Source organism: Hippopotamus amphibius, chromosome 1 (assembly GCF_030028045.1).
Source record: "Hippopotamus amphibius kiboko isolate mHipAmp2 chromosome 1, mHipAmp2.hap2, whole genome shotgun sequence".
Classification (NCBI taxonomy): Eukaryota; Metazoa; Chordata; class Mammalia; order Artiodactyla; family Hippopotamidae; genus Hippopotamus; species Hippopotamus amphibius.
The window spans coordinates 110,563,947-110,591,070 of NC_080186.1; the positions used below are offsets into that span (position 1 = coordinate 110,563,947).

The 27,124-nt window shown below is 43.3% G+C and overlaps 3 non-coding genes across 3 annotated transcripts; 2 read left to right on the forward strand and 1 right to left on the reverse strand.

Annotated features, from left to right (window-relative positions):
- Positions 1 to 18,124: 18,124 nt before the first annotated feature.
- On the forward strand, positions 18,125 to 18,288 carry LOC130842561 (U1 spliceosomal RNA). Its single transcript, XR_009050471.1, has one exon. It is a non-coding gene; the product is annotated as a U1 spliceosomal RNA (small nuclear RNA).
- Positions 18,289 to 21,644: 3,356 nt separating this feature from the next.
- TRNAN-GUU (transfer RNA asparagine (anticodon GUU)) lies at positions 21,645 to 21,718 on the reverse strand. The gene has a single exon. It is a non-coding gene; the product is annotated as a tRNA-Asn (tRNA).
- A 3,012-nt stretch (positions 21,719 to 24,730) lies between these two features.
- TRNAN-GUU (transfer RNA asparagine (anticodon GUU)) lies at positions 24,731 to 24,804 on the forward strand. Its single transcript has one exon. It is a non-coding gene; the product is annotated as a tRNA-Asn (tRNA).
- Positions 24,805 to 27,124: the final 2,320 nt, after the last annotated feature.

Genomic DNA, 27,124 nt, shown 5'->3' on the forward strand with positions numbered 1-27,124 from the left:
ACCCAAACCACAAGAGAAGAGAACAAAACAAGGGAAGAAAGAAGACTGATAAAAACAAATCCAAAACAATTAAGAAAATGGGAATAGGAACATACTTATCAATAATTACCTTAAATATAAATGGATTAAATGCTGCAAAAGCCATAGACTGGCTGAATGGATACAAACATAAGACCCCTATATACACTGTCTACAAGAGATCCACTTCAGACCTAGGGACACATATAGAATGAAACTGAGTGGATGCCAAAAATTTTCCATGCAAATGGAAATCAATAGAAAACTGAAGTACCAATAGTCACACCAGACAAAATAGAGTTTAAAATAAAGTCTGTTATAAGAGACAGGGAAGGACACTACATAATGACCAAGGGATCAGCTCAAGAAGAAGATATAACAATTGTTAATATCTATGCACCCAATATAGGAGCATCTCAATATATGAGGCAAGTGCTAACAGCCATAAAAGGGGAAATCAACAGTAACACAATAATAGTGGGTGACTTTCACACCCAACTTACACCAATGGACAGATCATCCAGACAGAAAATCAATAAGGAAACACAAGACTTTAATGACAAATTAGGCCAAATGGAATTAATTGATATTTTTAGATCATTCCATCCAAAAGCAGCAGAATACACTTTCTTCTGAAGTGCGCATAACATTCTTCAAGATAGATTACATCTTTGGCCATAAACCAAGCCTTGGTAAACTTAAGAAAAATGAACTCATACCAAGCTTCTTTCATGACAACAACTCTATGAGATTAGAAGTAAATTACAGGGAAGAAAAACCTGTAAAAAACACAAATACATGGAGGCTAAACAATATGTTAATAAACAACCAATGGATCAGTTAAGAAATCAAAGAGGAAATAAAAAAAAATACCTAGAGAAAAATGACAATGAAAACAAGATGATACCAAACTTACGGGATGAAGCAAAAGCAGTTCTAAGATGCAAGTTTACAGCAATACAATCTTACCTCAGTAAACAAGAAAAATCTCAAACAACCTAACCTTACACCTAAATCAACTAGAGAAAGAGCAAACAAAACCCAAAGTTAGTAGAAAGAAAGAAATCAAAGATAAGAGCAGAAGGAAATGAAATAGAGATAAAAAAATAAAAATAAAAAAGATCAATGAAACTAAAATCTGGTTCTTTGAAAAGATAAAGTTGATAAACCTTTAGCTAGACTTATCAAGAAAAAAAAGGAGAGGGCTCAATAAAATTAGAAATGAAAAAGAAGTTACAACTGACACCACAGAAATACAAAGGATCACAAGAGATTACTACAAACAACTATATGCCAAAGAAATGGACACCTAGAAAAAATAAACGAATTCTTAGAAAGGTACATTCTTCCAAGACTGAACCAGGAAAAAAACAGAAGATATGGACAGACCAATCACAAGCACTGAAATTGAAACTGATCAAAAAACTTCCAACAAATGAAAGTCCAGGACCAGATGGTGTCACAGGTGAATTCTATCAAACATTTAGAGAAGAGTTAACACCTATCCTTCTGAAACTATTCCAAAAAATTTCAGAGGAAGAAACACACCCATGCTCATTCTCTGAGGTCACCCCTGATACCAAAACCAGACAAAGATACCACAAAAGAAAATTACAGGCCAACACCACTGATGAACATACACGCAAAAATCCTCAACAAAATACTAGCAAATAGAATCCAACAATACATTTAAAGGATCAAACACTGTGATCAAGTGGGATTTATCCCAGGAATGCAAGGATTCTTCAATATACGCAAATCAATTAATGTGACACACCATACTAACCAACTGAAGAATAAAAACCATATGATCATCTCTATAAATGCTGGAAAAGATTTTGACAAAATTCGACACCGTTTATGATTAAAAACACTCCAGATAGTGAGCATAGAGGAAACCTACCTTAACATAACAAAGGTCATATACAACAAACCCACAGCTAACATGGTTCTCAGTGGTGAGAAGCAAAGCATTTCCTCTTAGATTAGGAATGAGACAAGGATGTCCACTCTCACCCCTTTTATTCAACATAGCTTTGGAAGTCCTAGCCATGGCAACCATAGGAGAAAAAGAAATAAAAGGAATCCAAATTGGAAAAAAAAGTAAAACTATCACTGTTTGTAGATGACATGATACTCTACATAGAAAATCCTAAACATGCTACCAGAAAAGCACTAGAGCTCATCAATGAGTTTGGTAAAATTACAGGATAAAAAATTAATACACAGAAATCTCTTGCATTTCTGTATGCAAACAATGAAAGACAGAAAGAGAAACTAAGGAAACAATCCCATTTGCCACTGCATCTAAAAGAATAAAATACCTAGGAATAAACTTACCTAAGGAGGGAAAAGACCTGTACTCTGAAATCTACAAGATGCTGATGAAAGAAATCAAAGATAACACAAACTAATGGAGAGATATACCATGTTCTTGAACTGGAAGAATCAATATTGTCAAAATGACTATACTATCAAAAGCAATCTACAGATTCAATGCAACCCCTGTCAAATTACCAATGGCATTTTTTACAGAATTAGAACAAAAATTTTTGTAATTTGTGTGGAGTCACAAAAGACCCTAAATACCCAAAGCAATCTTGAGAAAGAAAAATGGAGATGGAGGAATCAGGCTCCCTGACTTCAGACTATACTACAAAGCTATAGTAATCAAATGGTATGGTACTCACACAAAAACAGAAGTATAGATGAATGAAACAGGACAGAAAGCCCAGAAATAAACCCACACACCCATGATCAATTAATCTACAATAAAGGAGGTAAGACTATACATTGGAGAAAAGACAGTCTCCTAAGTAAGTGGTGCTGGGAAAACTGGACAGCGACATGTAAAAGAATAAAATTAGAACACTCTAACATCATCTACAAAAATAAACTCTAAAAGGATTAAAGCTCTAAATGTAAAACCAGATACTATAAAACTCTTAGAGGAAAATATAGGCAGAACACTCTTTGACATAAATTGCAGCAATATCTTTTTGGATCCACCTTCTAGAGTAATGAAAATAAAAACAGAGATAAACAAATGGGGCCTAATGAAACTCTTGCACAGCAAAGGAAACCATAAACAAAATGAAAAGACAACCCACAGAATGGGAGAAAATATTTGCAATCAATGTAACCAGTAAGGGATTAATCTCCAAAAAACACAAACAGCTCATGCATCTCAATATCAAAAAAACAAACGACCCAATCAAAAAATGGGCAGAAGATCTAAACAGACATTTCTCCAAAGAAGGCATACAGATGACCAAAAAGCACATGAAAAGATGCTCAACATCACTAATTGTTAGAGAAAGGCAAATCAAAACTACAATGAGGTATCACCTTACATCAGTCAGAGTGGCCATCATCAAAAAGTCTACAAGCAATAAATGCTGGAGAGAGTGTGGAGAAATGGGAACCTTTCTATGCTGTTGGTAGGAATGTAAACTGATACAACCGTTACGGAAAACAGTATGGAAGTTCCTTAAAAAACGAAATATAGAATTACCATATGATCCATCAATCTCACTCCTTGCCATATATCCAGAGAAAACCATAATTTGAAAAGATACATGCACCCCAATGTTCGATGAAGAACTATTTACAATAACCAAGGCATGGAAGAAACCTAAATGTCCATCAACAGAGGAGTGGATAAAGATGATGTGGTACATACATACTATGGAATATTACTCAGCCATAAAAAGAATGAAATAACGCCATTTGCAGCAACATGAATGGACCTAGAGATTATCATACTAAATGAAGTCAGAAAGACAAATATCATATGATATCACTCATATGTGGAATCTATAAAAAATGATACAAATGAACTTATTTACAAAACAGAAAAAAGTCACAGATGTAGAAAACATACTTATGGTTACCAGGGGGAAAATGTGGGGAGGGATAAATTGGGAGATTGGGATTGACTTATACACACTGCTGTATATAAAACAGATAAATAATAAGGACCTATTGTATAGCACAGGGAACTCCACTTGATACTCTGTAAAAGTTACATGGGAAAAGGACCTAAAAATGAGTGGATATATGTACAACTGATTGACTTTGCTATACACTTGACACTAACACAACATTGTATATTAACTATACTCCAATGAAATTTTTTTAAAAAAACTAAAAATAGAGCTACCATTATCCTGCAATCCCACTCCCAGGCATATATCCAGAGAAAACCATAATTAGAAAAGATACATTCACCCCAATGTTCATTGCAGTACTATTTACAACAGACAAGACATGGAACCAACCTACATGTCCACTGACAGATAAATGGATAATGAAGATGTGGTATATTTATACCATGGACTATATATACTTAGCCATAAAAAATAATTAAATAATGCCATTGGCAGCAACATGGATGGACCTAGAAATTATTATACTAAGTTTCGTAAGCCAGACAGAAAAAAATAATATCATATGATATCGCTTATGTGTGGCATCTAAAAAAATACACAAGTAGACTCATATACAAAACAGACCAAAAGACATAGAAAACAAATTTATGGTTACCAAAGGGGTTTGCAGAGGAAGAATAAATTAGGAGTTTGGGATTAACATATACACACTACTGTATATAAAATAACCAACCAGGACCTACTGCATAGCACAGGGAATTTTATACACACACACATACACACACACACACACACACACACACGTGTGTGTGTGTGTGTATAACTGAATCACTTTGCTGTATATCTGAAACTAACACAACACTATAAATCAATTATACTTCAATTTAAAAAAAAGAAAGTGGGGGTAGCAATACTCAGATAAAATAGACTTTAAAACAAAATCATAAAGAAAGAAAAAGGACAGTATATAATGATAAAGAGATTAATACAAGAAGAGGATTGTACACTTGTTAACATATATGCACCCAACATGGGGCAGTAAATACGTAAAACAAAGACTAACAGACATAAAAGGGGAAAGTGAAAGGAATGCAATAATAGTTGGAGACTTTAACACCCCACTGATATCAATTGACAGATCCTCTAGTCAGAAAATCAATAAGGCAATAGAGATCCTAATTGACACAATAGACCAGTTGGACTTAACTCATACCTACATTCAAAAAAATAAAAAATGGAATATACATTCTTTCAAGTTTGAATGTAACAAATTTAAGAGGATAAACTATTTCAAGCATCTCTTTTGATCAAACGGTATGAAAGTAGAAATCAACCACAGAAAGAAAAACAAGAAATAAAGATTATATGGAGAATAAAAAACATGCTACTCAAAAACCAATGGGCTTGGGACTTCCCTGGTGGCGTAGTGATTAAGAATCCACCTGCCAATGTGGGGGACAAGGATTCAATCCCTGGTCTGGGAAGATCCTACATGCCATGGAGCAACTAAGCCCGTGAGCCACAACTACCGATCCCACATGCCACAACTACTGAAGCCTGTGTGCCTAGAGCCCGTGCTCTGCAACAATAGAAGCCACCACAATGAGAAGCCTGTGCACCACAACAAAGAGTTGCCCTGCTCATTGCAACTAGAGAAAGCCTGTGCAGCAACAAAGACCAAACGTAGCAAATAAATAAATAAATAAGTGTATATATATATATATATATATATATATATATATAAACCAATGAGCCAATGATGAAATCAAAGACGAAATAAGAAAACACTTTCATACAGACAACAATGAAAACACAACCATACGAAATCTATGGGATGTAGCAAAAGCAGTTCTATCAGGGAGGTTCATAGCAATACAGGCTTTCCTCAAAAACCAAGAAAAATCTCGAATAAACAACTTAATGTACAACCCAAAAGAATTAGGAAAAGTAGAACAAACAAAGCCCAAAATTATCAGAAGGAAGTGAATAATAAAGATCAGAGAAGAAATAGAGATAAAAAATAGAAAAGAATAAAGCCAAGAGCTGATTTTTTGAAAGGATAAACAAAAATCAACAAACCTCTAGCCAGGCTCACCAAGAAGAAAAGAGAGAAGACACTCCCCACCCCCCCAAAAACAATTAAGGAAAGACGAAATATATGATCCTCCAGAAACACACAAAAAAATCATAAGAAAATACTATGAACACTTTTATGCCAACAAATTGGACAACTTAGAAGAAATGGACAAGTTTCTAGAAACATACAGCCTGCCAAAACTGCATCAAGAAGAAACAGACAATTTGAACAGACCAATTACTAGAAGCGAAATAGAATCTGTAATAAAAAACTAAAACAAACAAACAAAAACTCTCTGCAAACAAAAGTCCAGGACCAGATGGCTTCACAGGGGAATTCTATCAAACATACAAAGAACTTATACTGATCCCTCTCAAACTCTTTTAAAAGACTGAAGAGGAGAGAACACTCTCACAATCATTCTATGAAGCCACTATCACCCTGACCCCAAAACCAGACAAAGACAATACCAAAAAAAAAAAAAAAAAGAAAATTACAGGCCAATATCTTTGATAAATATAGATGCAAAAATCCTCAACAAAATATTAGCAAACTGAATCCAACAACACATAAAAGGGATCAACACTACAATCAATTTGGATTCATTCCAAGGTCACAAGCATAGTTCAACATATGCAAATCAATGTGATACACTGCATCAACAAAAGACAAAAACCAAATGGTCATCTTAATAGATTCAGATAAAGCTTTCGACAAAATTCAGCATCCGTTCATGACACAAACTCACCAAAGTGGGTACAGAGGGAACATATCTCAACATAATAAAAGCCATTTATGACAAACCCACAGCCAATATAATATTTAATGGTGAAAAGCTGAAAGCCTTACTGCTAAATTCTGGAACAAGACAAGGATGCCCACTCTCACTACAGCTCAACATAGTGTTGCAAGTCCTAGCCACAGCAAACAGACAAGAAAAAAATGAAAGGTATCCAAATTGGAAGGGAAGAGGTAAAATTGTGTTTATATTCAGATGACATGATACTCCATGTAGAAAACCCTAAAAACTCTACACAAAAACAATTAGTAATAAGTGAATTCAGCAAGGCATCAGGATACAAGATTAATATACAGAAATCTGTTGCATTCCTTTACACTGAAAGAAATAGAGAAAGTTAAAACACAATCCCATTTAAAATCACGTCAAAAAATACCTAGAATGAAAACTAACCAATGAATGACCTATATGCTGAGAACTATAAAACAGTGAGAAAGGAAACTGAAGATGATTCAAGGAAATGGAAAGATATTCCATGTTCTTGGATTGGAAGGATTAATATCATTAAAATCACCATACTACCCAAAGCAATCTACAAGATTTAATGCAATCCCTACTTTTCGTAGAACTAGAACAAATAATCCTAAAATTTATATGAAACCAAAAAACACCCGCAACTGCCAAAGCAATCCTGAGGACAAAGAATAAATCTGGAGGCATAACCCTCCTGGCCTTCAGACAATACTACAAAGCTACAGTAATCTAAACAGCATGGTATTAGCACAAAAACAAATATATGGATCAATGGAACATAATAGAGAGCCCAGAAATAAACCCACACACCTATGATCAATTAATCTTTGACAAAGGAGGCTATAATATACAATGGAGAAAAGACAGTCTCTTCAACAAGTGGTATTGGGAAAGCTGGACAACCTCATGTAAATAAATAAAATTAGAATACTCCCTCACACCACATACAAAAATAAACTCAAAATGGTTTAAAGACCAAATTTAAGACATGACACCATAAAACTCCTAGGAGAGAACATAGGCAAAACATTCTCAGACATCAATTGTAGCAATATTTTATTAGATCAGTCTCCCAATGCAAAAGAAATAAAAGCAAAAATAAACAAATGAGGCCTAATCAAACTTACAAGCTTTTGCACAGCAAAGAAAACCATACACAAAATGAAAAGATAACCTACAGAATGGGAGAAAATATTTGCAAACGGCATGACTGACAAGGTGTTAATATCCAAAATATACAAACAGTTCCTATAACTCAAAAAAAAAAACAACCCAATCAAAAAATGGGCAGAAGAACTAAATAGACATTTATCTAAAGATGGCCAACAGGCACATGAAAGGATGCTCAACATTGCTAATTGTTAGAGAAAGGCAAATCAAAACTATAATGAGGTCTCACCTCATATTGGTCAGAATGGCCATCATCAAAAAGTCTATAAATATTAAATGCTGGAGAGAGCATGAAGAAAAGGGACTCCTACACTGTTGGTGGGAATGAAAATTGGTACAGCCACTACGGAAAACAATATGGAGTTTCCTTAAAAAACTAAAAATACAGCTACCATATGATCCAACAATCCCACTCCTGGGTATTTGTTCAGAAATGATGAAAACCCTATTTTGTAAAGATACCTGCATCCCAATGCTTACAGAAGCACTATTTACAATAGACAGCACATGGAAGCAACCTAAGTGTTCATGAACAGACGAATGGACAAAGATGATGTGGTATATATAATATATGCACGATGGAATATTAGCCATGAAAAAGAATGAAATATTGCCATTTGTAGCAACAGAGGAAACTAGAGATTATCATACTGAGTGAAGTCAGAGAAAGACAATTATACAATATCACTTATATGTAGAATCTAAAAAAATATTATTCACAAAACAGAAATAGACTCACAAAGAAACAAACTTATGGTTACCAAAGGGGAAATAAGAGAGGAGGAATAAATTAGGATCTTGGGATTAACAGATACACACTACTATATATAAAGTAGATAACAAGGATTTACTGTATAGCACAGGAAGCTATATTCAATACCTTGTAATAGCCTATAATGGAAAAGAATCTGAAAAATGTATATATGTATAACTGGATAATTTTACTGTATATCTGAAACACAATATTGTAAGAAAAAAAACTATACTGAAATTTAAAAAATATATAAAGAGGGGGACTTCCTAGGTGGCACAGTAGTTAAGAATCCGCCTGTCAATGCAAGGGACATGGGTTCGATCCCTGCTCCAGGAAGATCCCACATGCCGTGGAGCAACTAAGCCTGTGCGCCACAACAACTGAGCCTGTGCTTTAGAGCCCATGAGCCACAACTATTGAGCCCATGTGCTGCAACGACTGAAGCCCACATGCCTAGAGCCCATGCTCTGCAACAAGAGAAGCCACGGCAATGAGAAGCCCCTACACCGCTACGAAGAGTAGCCCCCACTCACCTCAACTAAAGAAGAAAGCCCGTGCACAACAAAAAAGACCCAACACAGCCAATAAAATAATAAATTAATTAATTTTAAAGAAAAGAAAAAGAATATATATCACTGAATCACTTTGCTGTACACCAGAAACTAACATAGCATTGTATATCAACTATACTTCAATTAAAATAAAAGAAAAAAGAAAAAATCGGAACCTAAATCTTTTACCTTAAACCGTAAGCTATTGAGCACACTCCAAGAATGTTCCTAAATGTTCCGCAGAGAATGTGGAGCCTGCAGTGTGAAAATGGCTTGGGCCATGATTCTTCTTTACTTATTTATTTTTTTTTGTAATTCCTTATGTTTTCCTCTGCTAATTCCTTTCTTTCCTGAACCTTTTTATTTTTTTTCTTCACATCTTTATTGCACTATAATTGCTTTACAATGTTGTACCAGTTTCTGCTGTACAACAAAGTGAATTGGCTGTATTTATACATATACAACGTTGCCTCTGTAAAGCTTTATTCCTGTCCCCCAGCAAAGATAACCCAAGAACCTCTCATACCCACCGGCTTCACCAGTTTGGAAGTCTCCCCTCTACTAACGCAAGGTCCCCAGAAAGGCCCCAAGCCTGGGTTCTAACGCCAGGCTTGTCATTAACTGGCTGTGTGGCTTTGGCTGGACCCAGTCTCTATGAGCCCACTGACCCTCATCTGTAAGACGGGGCACTAGACTTGGATGATCTCCAAGGTCCCTGCTGACCTGGCCCCTTTCTCTCCTCATCAAGTAAACAGAACGTGAAAGTAACAGGGGGACCTCCATGCAAAATGTCCTCTCCTTCCTACAACAGGATGTCTATATGTGCCTGTTTCATACTAAACATTTCTTTTCCTGGGAAAACACAAAGGCCATCCTTTTGCTCCAAAGTGAAGTGGAGAGTGAATTGGCCCCAGAAGAGGGAGTGGAGGGATCCAGCCACCTGGTGTGCAGTGGCTTTGAGCAGAGATATGACCACAGGAGGTGGTGGGAAGCTTGTCCTCTAACCTGGTGGCACCAGTTGCTCCTCCAGACCTCAGCCCACCCCTCAGCTCATCCTCTTGACAGGCTCTCACCGTGCTCCTGGCTGCTGTCACCACTCAGAGCTCGCTCCAGCCTCAGCCACCAGCAGGGCCTGATAGTGGACTCTTAATTTGATTGTGTTCTTTTGGCCTCCAGCTGAAATCCCTAAGGGCTCTGCCACGCACTCCAGTCCTGTGACCCTTGCCTTCCAGGAGCCAGGCAAGAAGCGAAGCCACCGGAGGTCCTTCAAACAGCAGGAAGGAGGGGCCTGCCCCCCTTCTTCACAGCTCCCTGTCTGCTGAGGAGGATCTGGGCCCCCCTCCTCCACACCTGCTGGAGGGTCTGGAAGGAGTCACAGATGTGGCCTGCGGGGGCAGGGTGAAAGGCAGAGGGGCTTTCCTGCGGTTGAGGAATAACCAGCCAAGGACCACTGGGCCCAGCACGAAGCAAAACAGGCACAGTGTGTAAGGACCTTGTGACATGGCCTGTGAGCGCCCCAGGGGCATGGGAACCAGCAACAGCACGTTTCTCACCCCTCATCACCTACCCCCAGAGGATCAACTCAGGGGAGATGGGCCCTGCTCCCCAGCAGTGGAGCATGTGGTCCCGACACTGGAGCTCCACAGCAGATCTAAAAGCACAGCACTGAGCAGCAGTGCCCTGCAGGACAGTGTTGGCAGGGGCCCGACGACCTGACCTGGGTCAGTGCAGCTGGGTTGCAGTCAGGCTGGGTGTCAGTCTACACGGCAGCACCTGAGTTCTTTGAATCTGCATGGTGAGAGCAGTGACTCCACGATGCCATCTCATGCTTAGCCTAGACCTCCCATTTCTGTTCTTTTTTGATCTCTAAGGAGTGTACTGACCTCACTCTAAATATGCTGTCTCATTTTGTCATCCTAACTTCACTCTGGAACTTGGGGACTAATGGCCACACCAAGCCCATTGGAAGTCTTGTGTAAAGCAAACCAGTGATCATTTTTAAGTGACATATGTGAGGTCCCCCATTGTGCTAAAGCCTAGTCTGTCTTCACAACGCTTAGAATGTGTGTATGTGTGTAAAATGTATAACATATATTTATATATGTTGCTATAGCGATATGTTAAAGGCCAACATAACTGATGGACAGGGTCAGTGAGAGGAAATGAAAGTCTTTTTGGTGGCTATTAAAGGAAAATGTATATAAAGAAATAAAAAGTTTCCACAGCCTGTTTTGTTTCCCATTTCTGCACTAGTCCTTACACTGAGAGGGTGAGAATAGGAAAGACAAACTGTCACTAAGAGCTCACCTCACTGTCTAATGCTTAAAGTCTGAGTTTAAAAGAATGATTTATTCTCCTGTCATTTTGTAAAAATCTCCAGTCTAAAAATATAAAAGGGTAGTTCTTACATTTAGAGTGCCTTAGAATCAGCTTTGCAGATTATAGAAGCTACTTCCTGGGCTCCAATCCCAAGAAATTTCATTGATATGGGGCCCTAGAGTCTGCATGTTTTACAAAAACACAACCAGATGTTTCTGATGCAGGTGGGCTGCAGATCACAGTTTAAAACACATTGTTCTATAACACTGAATCAAAACTATAAATTTCTTTTCCTTTAATTAATAAGTTTTAATTGAAAAGTGTTTAAGTCCCACCATAAATGTTGACATAATGATCTTAAGATTTCCTTTGGGAAAAGTTCTTAGTGATGTTCTTTTGCATTCCAGAACTAAAAGAAAGCTATCATTCCACAATTATATCCTAGAGGCAGTAATAAGTTACAACAAACAACAACACAAACAAAAAATTCAACCATGATCACCACCACCACCACCAATAGCAAAAATATCCATCAACAGACTCAGGCCTGAGGTAGACATTTCCATGGTAGATGGATTGATTTTGACTTCTGCTTTTACACTTGGTTGTTTAAGTATTTTCCATGAGCGCCTCTGGCAGAATCAGCCGAATGGATGAAAAGTCAGTCAAACTATGAAGTATTACTCAAAGATAAAGTAGGAAACATCGAGGACCTCTTGCCCTGCAGTTATTCAAGTATCCCAGCAATTCTTCCTTCATCCCTGTGCCTCCAGGGCTGGAAGACATTGATGATATAATCAGCAATCAATGGAGAACTCAAATATTATTTATAAGAACTTCATTTTACGGACATAACATTTATGAAAGCAATAGAATTTAATCATATAAATCTCAGATCTGTTCAGGATCCAGTCACAACTTGCTTATGGGGAAAATTCCTAACAGCCATTCTTGTGTTTCGCCCTTTGAAAAGTAGTTCTTTACCCTATTAAAAAAGTTGCAAAAAATTTATCTTTGGAATGGAAGATTCTCCAATATTTAACTTTTCATAAATTATATTATTTTCCTCTATATGTCAGAAGCAGAATTCATTCTTAAAAATAAAATCAACCTACATGACCATCAATGTCTTCCAACTTGCCATAATTCAAATGAGAACCATGTTGGGTTCTGGGCAGGAAATAGGGTGAGAACCCTTTAAGAAAAAAATGGAAAGGAAGAAAATGGCAGGTACCTAATGTAATGATTCAAACATGTACAACTATCTCTTGATCTGTCAACTTAAGACAGAAAAAACAACGTGCAGAATTTATGCAGGGTTTATTATATCTGCCAGATTTTATTACTTCTAAAGTGAATACGCTAGGCACTTATTGAATTAGTTTTCTATTTCTGCTGTAACCAGTGACCATAAGTTTAGTGTCTTAAAAGAACACACTTTTATATTAATTATATTATATTATATTATATTATATTATATTATATTATATTACATATTATATTAATTATATTATATTATATTATTTTTCTGTAGGTTAGGAGTCCAACAAAAATCTCACTGGACTAAAATCAAGGGGTCAACAGGATTGCCTTACCTTCTGGAGGTTCTAAAGGATAATCTCTTTCCTTGCCTTCCTAAAAAGTTTTTAGAGGCCACCACATCCCTTGGCTTTGACCCGCTTCCTACAACTTCAAAACTAGAACAGCAGGCTGAGTCCTTCTAATTTCACATCATTTTGACCTTCTTTTCTGCCTCCCAATTCTAAGGTCCTGTATAATTTCATGGGGCCCATTTGAATAGTCCAAGATAATTTCTTCATCTCAAGGTCTTTATCCTAATCACATCTGCAAAGTCGCCTTTGCTATGTGATGTAGTATATTCACGGGTTGGGGGAATTACAACAGGAACATCCTGGGGAGACAGTATTATTCTGCTAGTCACAACACTATTAACTGAGATGCCAACTAATATTGGAACTAAGAAAAGAAGAACTTCTCTAAGTTCAACAAAGTTTAGTAAAAATACGACATTACCTGAAGGCACAGTCAAGCAAAGACATTACCTAAAGCAAATCAAGACAAAGTCAACTTAGAACCCTAGAAGTGCTTCACTGATATCCATAAAATTGCACAAGTACTAGTCTCTTTATATTGTTTGTTGTTTTTTTCCCCCAAACGTGGCTTTTTCCCCCCTCTAAGGCTGATTTTGATGGGAGAAATCTCATCCGAGATAAAAGCCTGTGGTGGAGGAAGTGAAGGTGGTGGTGGAGTGGCGCACCTGGGACCCCACTAACTTCTAACTCTAAACTTTCAGCTGGTCTCAATGGAATAGATGGAAGGGTTCTCCCACACCTACCCTTGCCTGAACAAAGGGATCCTCCTGTGCCTTCTCCAGGCTGCCAGGAAGAGGCGACGTGGTCGTTCCCTTGGAACTTGCCTTGTAAAGAAGGCAGGCACCAAGATATTAACTTCTCTGGGATTTTGTGGACCAGATGCTGGCCTTCTGTGTAGAGAGCTCCCTGACTTTTGCTCACACATCCCCGGGTTGGCCTAAGGCCCGTGCTGCCTGGGCTGGCTGTGGAGGCTGAGCTCCTCAGGTGGAGCCATCTTGCTCTGTCTCCTCCAAACCAGGATCTGACCAGAAAGAAACGTAATCGTGCTACTTAGGCTGGTGGAAAACACGCCTCCTCTTCCTCTCGGACTGGGGCAGCCCTTTCCTATGTTGGCCTGCTTTTTGTGGGAGTGGGGGAGGGGTGGGGAGGATGAGAGCAAGAGGAGCAGGGACCAGGGGGAGGAGTGAGAATAAAAAAAGCCTGGGGAGGTGCTAGGGGAGGATGGGGAGGAGGAGTGGAAAATGGAGGCAGAGGAAGAGTGTGAATGCCAAGGAGGTTCCAGTCTCTGATCCCAGAATGGCAGCTGCTCTCTCTTGAACTTCCCCTGACCTCATGCTGGACACACACACACACACACACACACACACACACACACACCAGCCTCCTCTCTCATCCTCCAACCTCGTTTTTTCACAGAACAGCCTCTTAGCCCCTGCCCCCTCCCATGCTCTGATTCTGGGAATTATTTCCTTTTTCTCTGGGTTTCCCCAGATTTAGGCACAGATTCCGCACCAGCAGCCAAGTGCTCGTCTGTGGATCTGGAGAGTCCAAGGGAGAGAAGTCATCCAGGAGAAGAGGAAACGCAGGCCACATGGGGTCATGGGGTCACCCTGAAGAATGTGAATCCAGCTATCCCAGGTCATTCTAGGTTGACATTTTTGAAGATGTCAAACTTCTTGGAAAGAAACTCTAAGAAGATCCTTGGTGCACGTCATTGTAGCAAATTATGCGATGAAATCCTAAACCAGGTGATCAATCCTCATTCCAAAGTCATGGATCAGCCTTAAGAAGGGCAAGCAGGTTGTGGGTATTAACTAAAGGAAATGAACAAAACTGGGGCAGATCCCACAAAGGCCTAGGTAGGAGAAGCAGCTTAGGCCAATGGCTAAGTAATCATCTGTATTAGTCAGCTCAGGCTTCCAGAGAAAAATACTACAGACTGGGTGGCTTAACCAGAAATCTCTTTTCACACATTCTGGAAGCCCAATATCACGATCAGAAGTTCCTGCCAATTCAGTTTCTGGTGCGAGCTCTCTACCTGGCTTGCAGAAAGCAGATGCCTCCCTGGGTCCTCACAAGGCCTTTTCTCCTTGCTTGAGCTGCGGTACGGCAGGAGCCCAAGCTCTCTGGTATCTCTTCACTTAAGCACACTAATTCTATCAGATCAGGGCCCCAAGCTTATGACCTCATTTAATTTTAATTATCCTTAAAGGCCCCTTCTCCAAATACAGCTCCACTGGGGATTAGGATACAAGATACGAATTTTTTGGGGGGGATACATACAATCAGATCATAACACCCTCCACAGCCTCCTCCTCCCATGAAGGCTCTGGTCTCTTAGCTCTGCTCACTGGGAACTTCCCAGGCACTGGGTCCTCCTATTCCTCTCCTCACAGACATCCTCCTTCTCTCTCTCTGACTCAGATGCCTCCACATGAGGCACAGCTGTTGCCTGACTGACACTCAAAGGCAGTGGACTGACTTGCATTCACCTGGATGACTTTCAGAAGACAGGGGCCACCACTGACTGATATGCTTGCAGAAATGTGTTCACCGAGGAGACGGGCTGTGGTGGCAGAATAATGCTTCCCCAAAGATGTCCACATCCTGGTCCCTAGAGTGTGTGAACATGTTACCTGACATGGCGAAAGAGACTTTGCAGGTGTGATTACATTCAGGCCCTTGAGATGGGGAGGTTGTCCTGGAGGGCCCCATGGAATCCCAAGGGTCCACGTAAGTGAAAGGGAGGAAGAAGAGTTGGGGTAGAATAACGCGTTCTGAGAATGACTGGATCAGCCGTGACTGGCTCTGAAGACGGAAGGGGGCTATGAGAGTAGAATGTGGGCACCTTCCAGAGGCTGGAAAAGGCAAAGAAAGAGATCCTCCCCTAGAGCCTCCAGAAAGGACCTCAACCCCACTGTCACATTGATTTTAGCCCAGTGAGATGCATCTTGGAATTCTGATCTCCAGAACCATAAGATAATAAATGTGCGTGGTTTTAATTCACTAAGTGTGTGGTAATGTGTTACAGTAGCAACAGGAAACTCCTACAGTGGACATCGGTGGCCATTTGTTACCATGGCTGTAGACCAATTACTCTAGCCCCAGAAACGTGAACTTTCAAGCTTGTCAATTCTCAGTGGAGATAATGTAAATAATACTGGATGGTGTACCAAACCATCCCCTTATAAGAGGCTGAAACCCTCACCCTGTGCTCAGGGATAAACATCTAGTATGCTCCGAGGCTGGGTGGTACACGCGTGTATATTTGAGACAGGGTTGCATGGCCTTGGGCACTGGATTTACAATGTTCTCCACGGGGCTAGCTGCAGGGGGTTTTATCTGAACCCCCTGCCTGTGTATGAGGACCTTCCCACATTCTGCAACTTTTAAGGATCACATACTGGCTTTCACAGTTTTCCTAGGGGCTAAGATGTGGGTCTATTACCAAGAGCTGGCCAATCCCCATGAGTAACAATGACCCCAGCATTTGACAGGAGTTGAGAGGCACAAGGAGTAGGCCCTGGGGAAATTCTTCCTGTCCCGTGCAATAGAAGACTCTCCCCACCTCCAGATCCTTAGTTTAACACCGACCAGGTGCAGCAGAAGTCACAGAGCCATTGGCGGTGTCTAGTGTCCAGGGCCAGTAGTGTCACCTGTGCAGAGCCACAGGGGTTGTCACTCAGCAGGGGGCACCCGTGCCCTTCCCATTTGGTCTGTGTGCTCCCTTCCATTGGCCTTGCTTATTCCTCCCTGTTTGTAGAGCCTGGTTCTCCAGTTGGCTGGAGAGTCTCTGAGCTAGCACTATCCCTTGAAGAAAGTATATTTCAGAGGAAAGGAGCCAGAGTCTATTTCTGATGGCTGCAGAGAGAGAAAGGAGGGGAAAGGGAGAAAGCAGGGAGGAGGAAAGGAAGCTTCTTCCTGGAAGTTGGCTGGGTGCTGAGTTCCTCTGCGTCTAGGATTCTCCGCAAGAGTCACTTTCCCCCTTAAGCCAGAGGCACCCTCAAGGATCCAGTCACTCCACTCCTTGCTCTCTGGTCTGAAAACACAAGCTGGCTTCCTTCTCCAGCCTCCGCGGCCCCGGCCCCCACCCCCACCCGCAGGGCGAACCAGTCTTACCCAGAAAGAGAAAACAAATCAACAAACAAACCAACCGCACTCTCCAAGCAAACACGTCATCTTTCTATCCCTTCTTTTGGTCATCCGCTTCTTTTTCAGAATCTTCATTTCCCGTATTCTGTTCGGTGAGGAAAGCAAAAGCACGGTCCCTGGGGCACCATGAGAACCAAGCAGGAAGGACGAGCACAGACAATACACCGAGCAGCACTGTGAGAGGCAACCCTGAATCTGTGTGTCTATGCACAGTACACAGACATGTGCTTTCATTGTGTTCCTATAAATATATACCTGTACCCTTTTCTTTACGACTTCTTTATTACTAACAAACATTTTGGGTCAGTAACACACGATGCCAGAATTCATTTCCTTGGTGTGTAACGCAAGACAGAAGGGAAGAATGCCAGGAGGCTGGCAGAACCTGCCAGCATTTCAGATGAAAGCTTAGAGGTCCGTTACCTACGTGGGCGGAAATCACGACGTCACGTCCCCTTTCGGCAGCCGATGCGCCCATTGGTCGTCTGGGCAGGGGTGGGAGGGGAGATGACGGCCCAGGGACCCGGCGTGGGTGGGAGGAGGGGAGCCGCCTTAGAGGTCAGGGATGGGGCTTGGCTTATGTAAATCTTGCAGTGCAGGGGTGCCATTCCCGGCCAGCCACTCCCCGGGCTGTGGAAGTTTTCCGGAGATGTAGCTCAGATTTTCTTAGGAGAGTTGTTTGGAGGGGCGTGGAAGAGGAGGGGGTGCGGGGGGTGGTGGAGGGGCTGGGGTGGGGGTTGTGGCAAAGTGAGCGTGTGTGTACAGTGGAAGAGCCTAAGGCTGTGCGGGGACGGGGAGCGAAACGTTCATACTTACCTGGCAGGGGAGATACCATGATCACGAAGGTGGTTTCCCCAGGGCGAGGCTCACCCATTGCACCGGGGGTGTGCTGACCTCTGCGATTTCCCCAAATGCGGGAAACTCGACTGCGAAATTTGTAGTAGTGGGGGACTGCGTTCGCGCTCTCCCCTGGCAATGAGTACAAAATGACAGATAAATCCAAGCAACTGGGATAGTGGGTGGAAAACCGATTGAGCAAGAACTGTGACCTTCTCGCTTATCCCAGAGTTTTGCATTTTTTTTTTTAATCTTTTTTTCTAGCGCATTGGGTAAAGGTGGTAGATAAACCAGTAATGCTTCAATGAAAACTGGGAGGTCTGCATCACGGCCAATGCCTAGCCAGGTTCTTTCTTTCCCTGCACAAACCAAACACAGGCTTTTGCTACCACTGCAGATATAAGTTTCTCTGCAGATTTAAGATTCAAGGGGTTTTCCTACTTCAGGATTTCATTCTGACTGTGGAGCTCTGTTCTATACCCTGCAAAAATCTTGCACAATCTTCACCGGTGTTTCCAACTTGGACTTCAAAGTAGGGGTGGCCCACCATACACACTCATAACGACCTCGGTTTATCCTCCTGCCAACAACAACAGAAAACGTGAAACAAAGACTTTGAAGAGACTGGGGCATCAGGTGAAAAAGGACAGTGCGTGGTTCTGGAGAGGTGGTGGGAAACAATGGCTCCAATTTACTGTCTGCAGAGAGTTTCCAAGCAAGGCACTCCAGGGCAAACTGAAAAGGAGCCCGGTGGACCTTGCTGAGTTGAGGACACTGAACCTGAAGTCCAGGGAGGCCAAAGGAGCTAGGGTCCACAGAACAGACTCCCAGAGGGGAGAGAGATGCTGAAAGTAAATCAGAGAGAACTACAGAGGAGATCCCTCCTGCGTGCAGCACAGTACTGATCAGTGCAGCCCTGGCAGGAAACTCCCCAAGGTCAGGGGGAGAGCTTTGACAGGATCAGAGAACAGTGCCTGGCACTCACACAGATAGTGCTTGTCCCCAACAGATAGACTGCAAGGAAGAAAACAAAACAAAACAGACAGACAAAACCTCTCAATTCATGAAGGCGTGGGGTGGAGTACTCAGGAATGTCTTGCCTCAGGAGGGCAACTAGTTAGCCATAAACTGAGTGCTGCTCAGAACCACTTAGTGAATCATCAAAGCACGACCTGAAAGGATCAAACTGTTTGCAAGTAACTTGAATGCATCCCTGAAGAAAGCCCAATGTTTACAGGAACACACAACTCTCCATCATCCAACAAGGCAACATTCACACTATCTGGCATTCCATCAGAGATTCGGAGGTATCCAAACAGGCAGGGCAAATGACCCATAATGCAGAGACACACCGATCATGTGCAAACGACCCAGAGCTGACACCAGAGAAGGACATTAAAACATTTATTCCAACTGTATTCCGTAACTTCAAACAGTTCAGTAGACACATGGGAAACATAAAAAAGACCCAAATGAACTTCAAGAGATTAAAAAAATAATAATAATAAGAGGGATGAAAACTACAACATACTGCAAGGGATTAACAGCGAGCAATTAGAAAATGCAGAAAACAAAAGTTTTTTAAAATCATTTATTTATCAAGAGAAACTATTCCTTAGCCCAGATATTCATAGTTCACAGTTTCACAGTTCAGGAATACAGGTAAGTGCCAAACTTCCATGAAACTCAACCCAAAGAAATTATATGGCACTTAGAATGCTCCTTCAGGAACAGTCTGCCTTTATATTCCAAAATCACTTTGCACTCTGAAAGATACCAGCCTTCCTCATCTCCTCAAAATCTTTCATGGAATCATAATTTCTGTAGAAATCTGCATATGCCTTCTTTCTTGGTTCAGCCACAGCAAACTTACACAAAGTTGCAACTCCCAGGGAGACAATGAATGCTCCAACCATATGAAATCGCAGACGCTTGGCCAGAAGGCCATGCATCTGAGGTTTCATCAAAGAACTGGAAGCCATGGTAGTTCTTCTCCTTGACAGCTCAACGATGACGTCCTTCCAGACAGATGGAGAAATGGACCAGAAGAAACAAATTTTTTTTTGAAGGTGGCAAAACAACAGTAATTGTTGACTTAAGTACAGAGGAAGGAGCAAACCCTTCTAATGAGTTCATTAGGTGCACAGGCAGCTTCCTAAAAGGTTCCTGGCAGCACCCACTTATCCAGCACGGAGCACAGCTCTGAGATGCCACCAAGGAAGGGGCTCGCCCACCAGGGAGTTCTTGTATTAAATACCCAGGTCGAAATAATGTGGGCCCCGTTTGCAAGGAGTTGAACTTTGTCTTGGGTTGGCAGTAATGTAGGAGGTCCATCCAGCTCCTCAGAGGGGAATGCAAAGATTTTCTGTGATTCTGTTTTCCTAGTCATCCAGTCAAGGCCTGGTCTGTGGCTCGGTGTGGTGGGGTGCCAGCCCAGTGAGTGCTGGCAGTGGTGACGTCATGAAGCGTTACCCACGAAAAGGTGTGGGTCCTCTGACGTCCAGGATTTGAGGAATGGCCTGAGGACAGATTATGCTATTTTTAGTCATCATGTTGAGCCCACTGTAAAACAGCCGCTGTGAGGAGAATCATGTCTGAGAGGGAATGCAGGCATCTCCATCTCTTTTTCTCCCCCAGTTCTGGATGGAGCTGGAAGGAGTTAAGGTACTCTTTAGACCAAGGCATGGCAGTTTTCTAGGCATGTTTAGAGATGTAGGTGCTCTTCCTGGAGGGCTAGATTATCCACCACTTTCAGTGCGTCACCACTTAGAGATCTTTGGGTCTGCCTGTTGCCTCCTGCACCAGTGCAGCTTTGTGAGGCCCTCACTGTTGTCTAATCCAGCCTGTGTCCCCTCCTCATCACACCCCAGCAGGTGCCCTGGCCCCAGCGAGGGCTTCTTCTCATTGCCTCCCAAATTGGCCATGACGTAATTTTTTTGTGTGTAGTTGATTTACAGTGTTGTGTTAGTTTCAGGTGTACCACGAGGTGACTTGGTTATATTGGGTTGGCCAAAGAGTTGGTTCGGGTTTTTCGGTAACAAACTTCAGAAGATACAGATTTGAATAGGAATTGCATTGACTCTGCAGATCACTTTAAGTCGAAAGCCACAGTCCCAAATGAAAGGGTGCAGGCGCCCTGAGACCAGGCGGTGAATACTCCGCTTTGGGGGTGCCGCGCAGGTGGTGCACAGAGCCTGATTGCCGACGTCAGAGCTTGAGTAAGAGATTCCCCCCATCCGTGTGCGTGTGCCTTCATCCTCTGGCAGCTGCCCTGGAATGTACAAGGCGGATGACTTAGCAAGGGCAGCCCCCCAGGGGGTGCCAAGAGACCTGGGCACCAGGGTTAAAAACCGGGATGAACGCGTGTACTGGGGATCCGCTGGGTGGAGATTCCAGGAGAGTTCAGGCAGTAGGGCGCGGGGGAGGCACTGCAAGGGCAGACGCATAAAAGCGGCGGCTGAGGGCCCGCTAATCAGATGCCAAGCCAAGTTCGTCCCTCAGTGGGCTCGAACCACCAACCTTTCGGTTAACAGCCCAACTCGCTACCTGATTGCGCCACAGAGACAAAAGGCTGCGGGGTTTTGTTGTAACATCCTGGAATCAGAATGTATTCCCCCGTTCTTTCCAACCCAGCGGAAAATAGAGTCAAATGCCTGTATCTTGTCCAACCTTGCTGGCACCAGAGGCATTGACTCTCGTCACTCAGGAACGTCCGACCGTGGACACCGAGCCCGAGTCAGCTGCGGGCTCCGACGAAACAACGCCGGGCCCACGACCATCCTCGCGTGCTCCTGGCCGCCCCCCACTCCGCGGGACGACTGCAGCCTCTCTCGGGCCAAAGTCCCCGGTTTCCCACTCGTGATCCGCCTTACTCGTCACGCTCACCGCAAGTCCCCCCTCACCCCACCCCACCTCCAGGTCCAGTGGTCGGGCGGGAGAAAGGACAGCAACCGGCTGTGTCCCCACCGCGCTGCCTCCTCTTGGCGCTTCCAGAGAAGGACTCCACGAGGCACGACCTGGAGTTTGCGCACCAGGCAGCCCCTCGCCCGGAACAGGGCCTGGCATCCAGCAGGTGCCCAATAAATGTCTGGCTGAGGGTGCATTCCGCCGCAGGGGCCGGAGGTGGTGGGTCCACCGAGAATTCTTATGCCACCTCTAAGTTTTTAGTCCTAGAGGAACGTAAAAAAGTTCTATAAAGTCCAAGAGGGCACCACTTGGACCGGCTCTGAGCTCCCCATGTAAGATGGTACGCCGGCCTCAGCCTGCGGGTGCAGGTGTCATGTCTGAGAGGGATGAAGGAGGAAAGCTTCAAAGTAGAAAGACGGTTGGGATAGGCAATCTGGAGTATGAGGGAGAGAGGGAGAGAGACTGGTTCATCTCTAGCCATCTGCTTACCTCCAGTGCTAACGTCGACCCGACCACCGCTCCGTGGATCCCCCGGTGGAGCACAGTGGTCGCGGTGTGATTGGTGCGGTGATGGAAGCCTGGCTGCTTGGGTCTGAATTCAAATCCTAACAGAGAACCGGCTTCCCGTGCCTGATCACCGCCGGCAATAGCCTGTGGGTCTACGTTTTGGACTTGGTGGCTTGCCCCCTACTGCCCACAGAGCATGTGGGCGAGGGGACGCGGCGCACACCTCACTGGGGGACTCAAGCTCTGAGGCGGCCCAGACTTCGCCCGAGGCCCCCAAGGCCTGAAGTCAGCATCCCCTCCAGGTCCCCCCTGCGCTGAGAAGAGTGCCTGGGGCTCCAGGAACAAACTTCTCCTCTGTCTAACTGGAGACTTGGCTGGATTGGTCAGAATCTACCCTTTTCTGGCCTCATGGGGCCGAGTGCCCCTTGCAGGGGCCTCGAGGGGTCGCTGTGTTCCTGCCGATTGGATTTTGGCTTGCAAAGAACAAGGGCTCAGGCAGATTTTGATTTCCCTGGCTTAGGCTGTGCAGGCTGATACAAGCAAGGCTCAGGGGCTGCAGCCACCCAAACAAGGAACCTCTCCTGTCTGTCATCGTCTTTGTGAATGGCCAGCTCCTATACATAGAAAAATCCGCAATAACCCACACAACACAAGGCTACCAGTCAACAAACGAATTCTGTATAGTGGCAGAGTACAGATAGGCAAAAATCAGTTGTATATCTATACATTAGAAGTGAACAATCTGAAAAAGAAATTAAGAAAACAATTCGATTTAAGATTGAAGAGGAAAATTAGAAGTTTGGAATCAGCTAGAAATAACTTCATGCTTGCTCTGCTTTTGTAAAATCTGCTTGCTGCAACCAAGATAAGAACAGATGACCTAGCAATCAACTGTAACCTTAAGATGTTCTGATAAATATGGAATGTTCTGCTCTTGCTCCTGCAAGTTTCTGTTTGGAAACCCTCTGTGAGGGACCCACAACAACTCCCACTCTGTAACTGCCCACAACCTATAGTAAGCAGGTAACCAATCAACCAAAATGCTAAGGGGGCCGCCGGCTTAATAAACCTGAGTTCTCCAACTCTCCGAGTGTGGTGCTTGGTTTCTCGACAGACCGATTCGATTTCTGCAACAAGATAGCACCCAAAAGAATGTAATATTTATGAATTGAATTACATTGTTTCCATATACAAGGAGGTGAAACTTGCACACTGAAACCCACAAAACATAGTTGCAAGTGATGAAAGCATACCTAAGGAAATGGAAAGACAGCTTCCACAGATCTCTCTCCCTCTCTCTCTCCCTTTCTCCATCATACTTGAGGTTGCCTACCCCAACCGTCTCTCACCTTAGCAGCTTTCCTCCTTCACCCCTCTCAGACATGACACCTGCACCCACAGGCTGAGGCCACTGCACCATCTTGGATGGGAGCTCAGAGCTGGTCCAGGTGGTGCCCTCTTGGACTTTCTAGAACTTTTACCTGGTTCTAAATCAGCTGCCAGAAGAAAGGTTTTGAAGAGCAGCCGATTGGAAAACTCTAGGTTCCTCTAGGACGAAAAACTTAGAGGTGGCATAAGAATTCTCGGTGGACCCACCACCTCCGGCCCCTGCGGCGGAATGCATCCTCAGCCAGACATTTATTGGGCACCAGCTGGACGCCAGGCCCTGCTCCGGGCAAGGGGCTTCCTGGTGCGCAAATTCCAGGTCGTGCCTCGTGGAGTCCTTCTCTGGAAGCGCCAAGAGGAGGCAGCACGGTGGGGACACAGCCGGTTGCTGTCCTTTCCCCCACACGACCACCGGACCTGGAGGTGGGGTGGGGTGAGGGGGGACTTGCGGTGAGCGCGACGAGTGAGGCCGATCACTAGTGGGAAACGGGAGACTTTGGCCCGAGAGAGCCTGCAGTCATGCTGCGGAGAGGGGATGCTTTTAAGGAGGCCAGGAGCAGGCGAGGATGGTCGTGGGCCCGGCGTTGTTTCGTCGGAGCCCACAGCTGATTCGGTCTCGGTGTCTACGGCCTGACGTTCCCGAGTGACAAGACTCAGTGTCTCTGGTGCCAGCGAGGTTGGACAAGATAGAGGCATTCTACTCTGTTTTCCGCTGGGGCTGGAAAGGATGGGAAATACATTGTTTCCAGAATGTTACAGCAAGATCTCGCAGCCCTGTGTCTCTGTGGCGCAATCGGTTAGCGCGTTCGGCTGTTAACCGAAAGGTTGGTGGTTCGAGCCCACCCAGGGACGAGCTTCGGCCTAGAATCGAAGGAGGTCTCAGCTGCCGCTTTTCCGTGTCTGCCCAATTGCCCTTTCAGTTCCTCCCCAGCGCCCTTCTTCAGGAATCTCCACCCAGCCCAGCTGATCCCCAGCACGCTCCTTCCTCCTGGTTTTTAACCCTGGTGCCCCTGTGTCTTGGCACCACTCCATGAGGGCTGCCCCTCACTAACTCATCTGCCTTGTACATTCCAGGGCACCTGCCAGAGGATAAAGGGACATGCACACGGGTGGGGGGAATCTCTTACTCAAGCTGGGATGTCGGCAATCAGGCTCTGTGCACCACCTGCACGGCACCGCAACGCGCAGTATTCACGGACCGATCTCAGACGCCTCCACCCTTTCATTTGAGACTGTCGCTTTCTTTTTTCCTTTATTGCCCCACCCCCAGGTACCATAATCCAGGTTCAGAACACTGCTTTCGATTCCCTCCAGCCCTGCTTCAGACAACCCTCCCTCAAGCCCCAAGCAATATTAATCTGCTTTCTGCCTCCATAAGTTTCTTTTCTGGACATTTCAGATAAATGGAATAAATCAATATGTAGTGCTTTGTGACTGGCGTCTTTCACTTAGCACAATGTTTCTGAGGTTTATCCATGCTCTGGCTTGAGTTTCTTTGCTTTTTATTACTGAGTAGAATTCCACTGTGTAAATATACCACATTTCAGGTGCCATTCACTAGTTGATGGGCATTTCAGTGTTTCCTGTTTTTTGATTTTGTGGGTGTTTTTCTTTTGGTTTTGCTATTATAAATAATGCTGCTATAAATACATTGAACAATCTGCACCTATGTTTCATTTCTCTTCAATAGATATAAAGAAGTGGAATTGCTGGGTTTATGGTAAGCTTATGCTTAACTTTTGAGAAACTGTCAAACTGGTTTCCAAAGTGGCAGTATCATTTTTACATTCTGACCAGCAACATCTGAAGGTTCAGTTTCTCCACCTTCTCACAAGCACTTGCTATGGTCTATCCTACTTAAACATAGCCATCCTAGTCGGGGAAAAGTGATATCTTGTTGTTTTAATGTGCATTTTCCCAATGGACACTGACATTGAGCACCTTTTCTTAAGATTATGACCCATGTATTTGCCTTCTTGGGGAAAATGTCTATTCAAGTCTTTGGCTGATTTGAAAAATTGTGTTGCATCTTTCTATTGAGTTGAAATAGCTCTCTAGCAATTGTAAATACAATTCCTTCATTGGCAATTTGATATGCATATATTTTCTCCTAGTCTGTGGTTTGTCCTTTCATTTTCTTAATGCTGTCTTTTGAGGCAAAGTTCTCAATTTTCATGAAAGTTCTCTTCTATATAACACATTTGCTGTAGTATCTTAGAACTCTTTGCTTAACCTAAATGCACAGTAACTTTTCTCCTATGTGTCCCCTTGAAGTTTTGTTTTAGCTCTTACATTTAGGTCTGTGGTTCATTTTGAGTTAATTGCTATATGTGGTGTCATTTCAAGCAAAGTGCCCTATGACGGCAAGAGATCTTGGAGGTAAATTACCTTTAAGAGTTAATCTCCCCCAGGCCAGGACACTGAGATTTCATATTCCTGCACCCTTTATTGAGTGGCTAAGTGCCTAGGGAGAGGTCAAATAAATGGGTTCTGGTGCTCATACACTCCATGTACTTCCCATTCTCTGGGACTGGGAACAAGGTAGCTCTATGAGTCAGAGGACTGTCCTACTCAGAGGAGGCCGTTGTCACAAAATAGACCAAAAGCAGGAGAGGGTTACACAGGAAGGATCAAAGGGATCCAGGTGATCTGGGTTGGGCTTCTAGAAGGTCTCCTACTGGGTGGATGGGAAGGAGGACTTGCACAGCACGAACTCAGTGAATATATACCTGGAGGGATCACAGCAGATGGAACACATTTTGCACTTTCGTAAATGTTATTGCCAACATGAAAACAGTGGGGTGTGTGCATTTGCGTGCATGTATGTTTGTGTTTGTGTATGTGCGTGTGTGTGTTACCTTGGCTATCATAAGGTGTGTGGATCAGGAATCTGGAGTTACTCCGTCTAGGGAAAGGATAGGGGATCAAGAGCCAGATCAAGAGCCATTCTCAGCTCTGAGAGAATCCTAAGCATTAGCTGGCATTTCCCAAGCTCAACCCAGAGACCCTACAATTTGAAGATTCCTGAGTTTGTCATGTGTGGTCAACGGTACACTAGCAGACAGAAGTTGACATGCTGAGTACAGAAATAGACAAAGAAATACAATATTCCGTAGACAGACCACATTCCTTACCGCCCTCACTGTAGTGGTCTCACTGAAAATAGGAATGG